This window comes from Pseudochaenichthys georgianus, chromosome 8 (genome assembly GCF_902827115.2).
Source record: "Pseudochaenichthys georgianus chromosome 8, fPseGeo1.2, whole genome shotgun sequence".
In the NCBI taxonomy this organism is placed as follows: Eukaryota; Metazoa; Chordata; class Actinopteri; order Perciformes; family Channichthyidae; genus Pseudochaenichthys; species Pseudochaenichthys georgianus.
The window spans coordinates 18,495,252-18,506,164 of NC_047510.2; the positions used below are offsets into that span (position 1 = coordinate 18,495,252).

The 10,913-nt window shown below is 40.4% G+C and overlaps 1 pseudogene; it reads left to right on the forward strand.

Moving 5' to 3' along the window:
- Nucleotides 1-250: 250 nt before the first annotated feature.
- LOC117451692 (uncharacterized) lies at nt 251-7,416 on the forward strand (annotated as a pseudogene).
- The last annotated feature ends 3,497 nt before the right edge of the window (nt 7,417-10,913 follow it).

Below are 10,913 nucleotides of genomic sequence, written 5' to 3' on the forward strand. Positions count from 1 at the left end.
TTAAATATGTAAATCAATTCAGCTTATCTTGTCAGCTTATCAGTCATTACATGTACAACATCATAAAGTAAAATGTTTATTTCGGACAGCCTTTTTAAAGTTATTTTTCTCAAGAAACCAAAAGGTGTGCTGCTACAACCTTTCAACCCTCAGTCCAGGAATGGGTGGGTGGTTTTACCTGGTGAGGTGGAGAAAAGAAAATGAAACCTAACACGTCAGCCTTATGTCAACACAAGTCCTTAACAAGTAGTCTGGCGTTAGTGCTTTCAGCAGATTAGTCGTATAGTTTCTCGGGTCAGTGTTAGTTACAGGTTAGATGTACAATATTTTTCTGTTTTCATTTTAAACACGCAGGTAATAAGTTGTGGAGGAACTGAAGAACGCACACTGTCAGAGGAGAAACATGTCTGCTGCAAGGTAAACAATATCGTTGAGACACTTTTGAACAGAAAAATACATTAAAGATTTATTTTGTAGTAAGTGTCATTTTGGCAATTTCCACTGTGTGTTTTATAATAGTAAATACACGTAGGAAGTAATGTTAAAGCCTATCATGTGATAAAAGGCAACAAACTGAAAAGTAGCCATAGCACGGTCTCTTTGTTGTAGTTTAGTTTCTTTACGTCACTCAATTTGTAGTTGCTTTTTGTCTCGGTGACTGTGCAGGTGAAGCAGAACTCTTACTTCGGTTCAACTTCAGTATTGAGTTTACCCTGAAGATAAAGACAGGCTCTCTAACTTTTTGTCTAAAATGTTCCGCAACAGCAGATCAACACCGACACTCCTCAGCACAGAGTTCTTTGGTCAAATTATTTAGATATTTACCGGGGTGAAGTTAGCTTTAGGTTGGTCAATTGAAAGACATTCACGCCGGTTTCTGCTGCGTCTTTATACTGGACAAATAAATAAGGCATTACAAAGTATTTGCATACCTTCCATTTCATGTTACCCAGTGACTCCAAATTCATAACAGATATCATTACTGCACTAGACAAACAGGAAAAACGTTTTTTATTAATTCAGTCAACTTTCTATTTTATCGAGGAAGATTTTTACATTAAAGGTCCCCATACTGTTTTTCATCAATAGGTCTCAGATATATACAAAACATGTCTCTGATGTGGTTGGCTCGAAATACCAAAAAGATCATACTTTGTAGCATCCCAAAAACCCCCTCTGTTTCAGCCCTGTTTCTAAAGTGCTGATTCTCTGTCTGTTACTTTAGATGAAAATAAGGAGCCACTCCCCACGCCCCTCTAATGCCCCTTTCACACCAGCGCCTTTTCAGCTCCGGCTCGGAGCTAGAGCCTGAAAAGCGCTGGGTTTACCTGTTCACACCGCAGCGGCGCCGGCTCTTAGCTCCGGAATCCGCTTCATTTCCAGCTCCAAAAAATTGTCGGTCCAGAGGCAAGAGCTTTGGAGCTAAGCAGGGACGTCGCTTACGTCCCTCTTACGTCGAGGCGTGCAGGAAACTAAACCCATCTCCCCTGAACATGGGTCGACTGTTATGCCTGCCTACAAGCAGTAGTGCCTATAAACACACTTTATAAAGTCAGGCAACACTAACCAGGCTTCGTGTGATTCTGTTTATTTGTACCTTACTTTGACCATCCGTTCACTGTTATCGATCATTGTGGAGAGAGGCAGACGTGTTGTTTTGTATTATTGCAGCTATCAGATGCAAGTAGTCAGTTTAGCTTCGGTTGCTATGCTAACATCACCCGTTTTATACCAGAGGAACTTTCATAACAGCGTTGTGATACCAAACAGTGTTACTTAGGCTAAGGGGAACTGGGGATATGCATCAGCTGCTTGTGTGAGTCGGACAGTGAATACTTTAGAGCGGCCGCTGCAGTGTGAGCTAACCGGGAGCTAACGGGAGAATAAACTCCTGTGGAAGAGCAGCACTGCAGCGGTCGGTAAATGCTGCAGACACACATTAATAAACATTATAAAACGGACAAGTCAAATCAAGCAATCTGATTGGTTCTTAGCCGTGATATACTGAGCGTATACCACGGGTAGAATTGTAAGTTACTTTTCACAACAAATCAGTATCCCTCCGCGTCTGAGAAAAACAGTATACCGTTGGGCTGAAAAGCAAACTGCCTGCAGTTTGCTTTTCATACTGGAACAAGAAAGCAGCGGAGAAGTAACGGGGCAGAAACCCTCCTTTTTACGCAGCGGTCCAGACATAGACATCAAACGGCAAAACATACAGTGTGCAGTTCCTTTGGCATTAGGGCAGGGATATCTAGATACTTTCCAAGGTTTGACATAATGAATTGTGCTACTTTTAAAGCAAACAACGATGTTTTCAAATCTGTAATCAAAGAGGTCCGCAAAAACACTATCGGCCAATCAGATTGCTTGATTTGACATGTCAGTTTTATAAATATGTTTACATTTCTTCCGTTACGGAACAAACTTACAAAGCATAAGATGGAAACATTTAAGATTAACTTCGACCTCCGGGGGGTCTTACTATGGAGGAGTGGATTGAGCAGTGCCTATCTCCAGGAAAGCACCTAAACGACGACATGCAGAGCTACGTGAAGAACAGGTAGACCAACTGGAAAAGTACCACCATTCAAAAGCTTTCTGATGCGGATCTTGAAACAAAGCAGGAAATGATGACCGTTAGTGGCCACAGGTGCGAAAGCTCTCTCTCTAGAGCTACTGGAAGCCAAATCTCGGGGACCGGAGAAAGTGGAGGAATATTCTCACCACGCCAAGCAACAGCCTAGAACAACCTCAACAAGTAACCACGTAAGCCATGCTACTGATGCTGGACAGGTTTTCAGTGGCTGCACAATACACGGCAACATACAAATGAATGTAAATAAATAGCCAAATAATGGATCAACGCTCTCTGTCTAATATGTTCGCTAGCTGTTAGTGTTGTTGCATAGCAACCACCTCGCACTATGTTTCGCGCAGAAGGCAACGGAGGGACTATTTTATTTTGAACATCATTGTTTACTAATAAAAACTATTTAAATTAGAGTGTGTATTTTTTTTTCATATTGCCACACTTGGTAACCGTTTTATAAAAGCAATAGCTCACTTCAGGCCGTGATATATGCTCATTATATCACAGCTAAGGGGGTTGTCGACCCTCCGCTTCGCGTCGGGCCGAACCACGCCCCTTAGCTGTGATATAATGAGCATATAACACGGCCTGTCGTGAGCTATTGCTTAAATGAACCACGGCACTCTGGAGCAAAGCATAAGGTTGGAGAAGTCGTTATTCAATTTATTCTGTCTTCGTGTGATTAAAAGCAACACGATCATCGACCCAACGCAGTTGTTGTTGTTGTGAGCGCCGTAATGGCTGCCGTTGGGGAGCAAATCAGCGATGTAAACGGTGACGTTTGGGCGGTGTGAACAGAGCGGGAGCTGAAAAGGGAAACCGGAGTTGAACCAGAAAAGCTCCCGCTCGGAGCTAGAAACTGAAAAGCGCTGGTGTGAAAGCCGCATGAGTGATATCTGGTTAAAAAGAACACAATGGGGCTCTAGGAGGAGATTCAGGTGATAAGGTGGGGGGGTTGTTACCTTGGTTGGTTATTGGCTAATGGTTACACAAGCCAGAAAATCGTTATGACATCATAAAGTGGCCAAAATATGACCAGCTCATTTTCAGACAGGTTTTTTATATAAATGGATCAGGACAAAAAGTGAGCCAATCTTTTATCCTGAAACTTTCAGAATCTTTTTACACAGAGGGGACACATGTTTATTTATAAAATACATCAACAAGTGGGTTTTGCATAATAGGTGACCTTTAATACATAAAAGTGCACAACAAAAGTCCTATCCATACTGATGAATGTGGACTAAATTTCATTAAAAAATACATGTTTTTCTCTTGTTCATTGTACTTATACAATTCTGCAGTGACATTTGTTTTAGCATAATGGCCATTGGCCACTTATATGAATCAGCATGGTGGTTTAGAAATAAGATATGTTTTGTCTCATAAAATGGTAATTTATTGATGGTCCTAAAGTAAAACCCTATGTTTAAGTGCGAGGGGTTTCGGATGTGAGCCAATCCTCCTCTGACTGTCAACAGTCTGTGTAAATGAGTAAGAAAACCATAATCAAGGGTTGTCTGTGTTTTTAAGAATAAGTTTGACCTGAGGCTTTGGGCCCAGGGAATATTTGGTGGGGACACTTAAAGCTAGAGCTGGAGATATACGGTAGATCTTGTGATAAAAGACAACAACGGCACAACGACAATTCAGTTTGAATTTGTTTTCCAATTTCACAAACTGAATGATGTTTTGTGTTATAGAAAGGACCTCCAGGAGGCCTTGTGCTGCTACACCGCAGACACCCTCATCGACATCGACACAGTGAAAGAATTCTGTGAGAAGAGTTCTAAATGGATACTAAAGAGGGAGAAAGAGTTGGATATGATGATTGACATCAAAACCAGGGCTGATAACATTGACCTCTGCATCGGCCATGTTACCCAGTCACAGACCAGAGGTAAAGCCTTTCTGCAATATATGAAGAGCAAGGTAACCCAGGTGACTGCAGACAGCAGGCGAGCAGATCTGGAGGAGGAGCTGGCTGCTCTGCTGAAGTCCACTCTGGAAGGCCTGGGGGAGCTCGACTGCTTCCTAGATGCAGTGGAGAATCTGGCGGTCACCTCACTCCATTTGTTCATGGAAGAGAACCAGGTGTTACATCTGCCTGAAGGGATCAGCCCTGTAACGGTTCAGCTTGTCATCATTGCTGCACGGAAGATCTGCCCTCACCTCCTCGAGTTTAAAAGAGTTGCAGACGCCTTCTTCTGCCCCAAACTTCAGAATGTGGAAGTGCAGGCATATCAGCTGGACAAATACATAAGGACCACCGAGAACATCTGTGCGAAGTTAGAGAAAAGGTAAAGAGGAATTTCCTTATAATATGCACATTTAGCAAAATAAACATCTATTATAAAAAATATTTCCTGTTTTTCACAGCTCCTTCTGTGACTTTTGCCTGAAGATGAACGACGATAAACTGGTAGACCTCGCTGTGGATTTGTCTGAAGATGACACACAAAGGATGCTTCATCACATTAATCAGCTCGATGAACTCAGGTACGTGTAACACCTTTATGTGGTTTTTGTCAAAACAGCTGTGCAAGGTGTGATGAGTTATGATAATTAAAACGATGACATGCAAACTAATATTATTAACTTGCTTGTTGTTTGTGGCATAGACCAACACACATCTTTGTACAAATATAAATAATTCCCAAATGATTGACTAATGTCTTTGGTTAGCAACTAACTTTACCTACAACTTAATCAATTTAATAGCCAGACTTTGTTTTGTGAATACATTTCTGCAAAATGCCTTCAAGCTCAAATATAATATATGTTTAGTGGTAATTAGCCAACGTATATATTGTTATTGATATTTCAATATGAATATTTACTGTATTGAAGCAAGTTATAATCAGTTTATATTGTGTAGCTTATTTCACAGAAAAATCGTGTTATCAAATACGATACAGCAGGTACAGTATTTGAGTGTCTTGTATTGCATTTCATGAAGCAATCTGCATTATGCTTACCACAATGCCAAAAACACCTTTTAGATGATTTAATTAAATTGATTAAAGATTAAAATGTCATAGTTAAAATATAGAAAGTAGAAATTGAGATATTTATGTGGTTTCCTTTGTAACCTGGTCTCATGCTAATGTTGCAATAATAATTGTTATTTATTGTCACTACTTATTGATTTTCTGTCTAAACAATTCCTTGGCTACAATAAAACAACATGCGACAAGGCAAAATTAAGGCTTGTAAAACGTCTCCTGTTAAAAAGGAAATGATCAAAATCAGTTGACATTTTCAAATCTTCCAAATGTAATAATCAATATTTGATTTAGCAGCAACTCCTTGTTCAGCAGGAGTAAATACTATTGTATGTTTTCATTTTCTTACTATTTAGTTTTTTTAATGTTGATTTTATTGCACTTTGTAGTCTCCTAATGTCTCACAAAAAGGAAATCCAATATTTGGATAATGTATTATGGGTTACATACTTACTTCTTGAGATTTATCATGTTATTTTCTATTTTTTTAATTTCTCTTTTCTCATCGTCAGGATGAACCAGAGCTTCCGAGTGGTGTTCTTGTATCAGGACGAACCGTGCTCTGGCTTCATCAATGAGTTTAAAGAGCGACAGCCGAGGATGGAACAGTCTCTAAAGGACCTGGAGGAGCATGCTGTTCAGTTAGACCAGATGAATAAGGGAGCAAAGATCTCCAGTGTGGCAGGCAGCTCAGTGGGGGCAGTAGGAGGTGTGCTCTCCATCGTTGGTTTGGCTTTAATTCCTGTAACAGCTGGAGTGTCTTTGGCTCTGACAATGACCGGGGTAGGCATGGGAATTACAAGCGGAGTGAACAGCGCTGTCACCACCGCCACAGAGATTGGAGTAAACCATACATATCAAAGGAAAGCCAAAGAAGTCTTTGAGAGCTTAATGGAGGATGTGCAGATTCTCCAGGATTGTCTGGAGGAGGTCACCAAAAAAGGAACAAGCGGGAAAGATATTGCTCTCGGCAAGTTGGTATATAGTGCTGGCACTATTGCAAAAGGTAGTGATTCATTTATTGATGCAGCCTCCGCTTTCAAGGTGTTAAAAAGTGAAGAGCTGGTGGCAGATATACCAGATATCGGTCAGGCAGCAGTCAAAGGGCCTCTTGCCCTCTCCAAGTCAGCTAGGGCCGGTCTCATCGGGCTCAATGCTCTGTTCCTCGGCATGGATATCTTCTTCATCTGTAAAGCTAGCATGAGTCTGGCCAAAGGAAGTGAGACTGAATTTTCTAAGTTTATCAGAGCCAGAGCAGCGCTTTGGAGATCGGAGGTGGACTCATGGCAGACGATCCATGACTTCCTCTGCGAAGGTTTGCAGACATCAAAAGAAAACAAAGCTATCCTGGAGATGCCATTTTATCCAGAAAGGACAACAAGTCCTCCAACTCATACGACCAAATGGGTCGATTGTTTAAGCCCTTATTACGACCAAATATGTCGTTTGTTCAAGCGCTTAATACGACCTATAATTACGTTTTAAAATTGTCGGCCTCTAGTGCTCCCGTTGAATGCAAACGTTACGGCCCGTCCACACAGCGGCGTGCGCTGACGCTTGCCGGCGGGCGTGTCTGAAACTCGACCAACAACCAATCACATGAATCTGCCGCCCCTGACACACAAGCAGCGGTTTGATTGGCTAGAGCTTGTACTGGCATATGATTCGATTGGCTAACGCCTCACCGAGGCGTCAAAAGTTGAACATTGCTCAACTTTTTCAGCGAGCCACGCCAGCTACGCTCCACGTCGCTTCCCACGATGCATTTCGGCTAAAAGTGACGTCACCCCATTCAAAGTGAATGGGGAAGCGTCAACGCACGCCGCTGTGTGGACGGGCCGTTACAGAGGGTTGTTTATTCACAGATAACCCTCTCTGTAAAATCCTAAATTATAGGATAGTTTAGCCATTAAAACGCTTTATGATTAGATTTCTAGCGAGAAGTATATATTGTACTTTTAGAATCCATGTCCAGTCGATATGTAGGATCTATAGTTTGATAGATATTACGAAGATGATTTGAGGTTTCGTCAGGAGAACGTGTATATGCGGCAAGCTTCCATGTAAAGTTACGGGTTGAAAACAGTATTTCCGGTCTCGACGTTTTCATAATAAAACCAATGATCAAATGATTTAACAGTGATATCTGCACTACTCATCCACTAAAAAACATCAGTTTATCCTAGTTAATTATACGACATTAATTGGTTTAAATTGTGTACAATGCTTTTGTGTTTTTCCCATAGGTTTTTCTCTTTCGATTCTGGGAGACACATTTATTTTTTCAGAGGTTTTGATAGGCTAAAATCACGCCGCAATGCACGTCGGGATATGGTGTTTATGTGATATGAAATCGGAAAACATTAAAAAAAAAAAAAAAACTTTATTCCGAGTGTTCTTGCTTTTCTCTTTGAAAGTCATCACATAACGGCATTGTAGTACACGGTTCGGCTGCATTCAATATTACATATCTGCCCTAGATATGTATTTATAGAGCCCTGATCAGAAGACCTTTTGACAAACTGGAAGAGATGCCGCCAAAACTGAATACGTGACGTGGACCATAAATATATCAACAATTAAACAACATCTTCCATTTCTTTTCACACAATACGTCTCCTTGCAGTAACAACACTAATTCGGCTGACTTTTATATTTGATCCAATTAGTAGATAGTCTGTATTTACACCATAAAGGTGCACAGCTGAAAGAAAGGGACTTTTTTTGTAGTTTTTAAAGATATTACTGATTTTCTGAACTACCTTTCCAACTCCTCATGCAGTTGACTGTTACAGGTCTATACAAGTTCATGGTACAATGCATAAGCTTCACATCGAGAGACTGAAACTGTATTTTCCTTTACTGTTCTGTTTTAATTTCACAATAAAGTGAATAGTCATATTATGTTTGATATTATTATGTTTTATTAACTAGACCACTGGTCTAAACCGCACCGCCTAGTGGTTAAAGCACGTTATTGAATTTAGTTGTTGAATAAGTTATATTTGATGAAAACATTTAAATATTAAGAGTAGCCTACATACAAAATAGGGGTCAATGATACAAATAGAAAATAGAAAATATCAAGAAGATACTGTAGTGATCTCTACAATAAAACAGTTTAGTGCAGGACGTCCAAAGATATTAACAGGAGGATGTGCAAAACAGACAAACTGATAAGGCTGAATTTTACTCAGGTGTAACTAAAGTCTGATTTAAGGGTTGTTTATATTTCACATCATTAATCAGAATCTGCAAAGTAACAAAAATAAATGTAGTAGAGTAAAAATACCAGGTTAACCTCTGAATTGTAGTGGAGTAGAACAAAGTACATGCTGCTGTAACAAAACATTTCCCAACTTGGGATCAATAAAGTATCTTATCTTAAGATGATCGATGGCTACTGCCATATTTGCTAAATGTGCATCTGAACCTTGACAAGTGCATGTTTCAGGCTTATCAATTAACAACAGGAGGGGTCACAGACATAAGACCAGCTGTTAAATAAAGCTCTTCTGACCTTAGCTGTCATGTGGGTATATTAATGCTGCCCATTATGGACGCAAGCAATTTTCACCCATGTATTAATTATATGTTTTAAATTTGATAACACCAATGTGTTTCCTATCCCCTAAACCTCCAGGGATGTATACAGTTTAATACTGGCAACTTTTAATTGTGGGAAATACGAAAACGTCTTTTAAAACTACAATTCCCAGTAGAGACGTGCCATAGAACATGTTGCGAAACACACAATAGCCAGCATGTGTAATTATGGGGGGGGAGGGCTGGGCTGGACCCGTCCAAGTCCAGTTTTGGATAGTCTGGCGTGGTTCCATTCCATTTCAAAGAGCTGTTTGACACTCGGCATAACCTTGTCGCACTGCCACTCCAACATCCAATCACAGAGCATGAGGGCTATTCACGGGGTTTGTAAAGCAAGGCAGATGTTGTAGTCCCAAACGATAGCTGGGGATTCTGGTTAGTGTAGTGTCTTCGGAAACTCTGTGTCTAAACTCCGAAAAAAAAATTTGTTTCTCCGAATCGAAGGTTAAAAACACAAAAGCATTGTACACAATTTAAACCAATCAATATCAAGGATAAACTGATGTTTTTTAGTGGATGAGTAATGGAGATATCACTGTGTAATCATTTGACAGTGTGGGGAATACTTCCGGTTTTATTATGAAAACTTCGAGACCGGAAATACTGTTTTCACCCACGCTAACTTTACATGGAAGCTGCCCCATATGCAGTACACGTTCTCCTGGCGAGACCTCAAATCATCTTCGTGTATCTATCAAACTGTAGATCCTACACATCCACTGGACGTAGATTATAAAAGTACAATATACACTTCTCGCTAGAAATCGAATAAAAAAGCATTTTAATGGCCAAACTATTCCACAATTTGGGATTTTCCAGAGAGGGTTATTTGTGAATAAACGACCCTCCGGAGCGTTTGCAATCGACAGGAGCATGTTGTTTCTTACACGACCACTAGAGGTGCTACACTTTAAAACGTGACTCTGGGTTGTATTTAGCTGCTGAACAATCGACCTATATGGTCGTTTTTTGTAGGAGGACAGGCTGAGAAAGGAAGATGAAGAGATGCAGAAAAAACAAAATGGAAGATTTGTTTCCCATTTTGGAAGAAAAACAAAAACAGCTTTGTTTAATACAATAGTGAACACCAAACAAAGACACCTACTGAATTTGAGTTTTTTTTTCCAAATCTGGATCTGAAATTTGTATAATCACATAATGAGATTCATTTAAACTACTTACAGCTCACTGTTCACCACATGTATCTTTGAGGTCATTAACCTTTTTTCAAACGTGTTTCAATACAACGCATTTAAGAGTTGTTATTGCTATATAAAAAGGTTATATAAAAAACAATCAATCAAAGACATTGTGTATTACTTTACTTGCGAAACGCTTTTTTCCAAGCCGACTTACAGACCAATCCTGTGGACAATCCCCCGAGGATCAATTTGCGGTGACGTGGCTGGCCCGGGGACACAACGACATGCTGACTGCAGTGGGGTTTGAACCTGTGCTCCCCTGATCACAACACCAACACTCTATCCACTGCGCCACACCCCTCCTGTGTATGCAAGCCAATACCACACATTACACATTTGTATCAGGGGGCTTTACAGACTGTACGCATCCAACACGCTCTGTCTTCAGACCCATGCAGTGCACAAGAGAAACTCCACAATTAACGGGTACAAATGTGAGAAACATCCGGAAGCAACTAAAGAGGGATCAGAAGGACGGACAAATGTGCCAAAGATGTTGTTGTACAG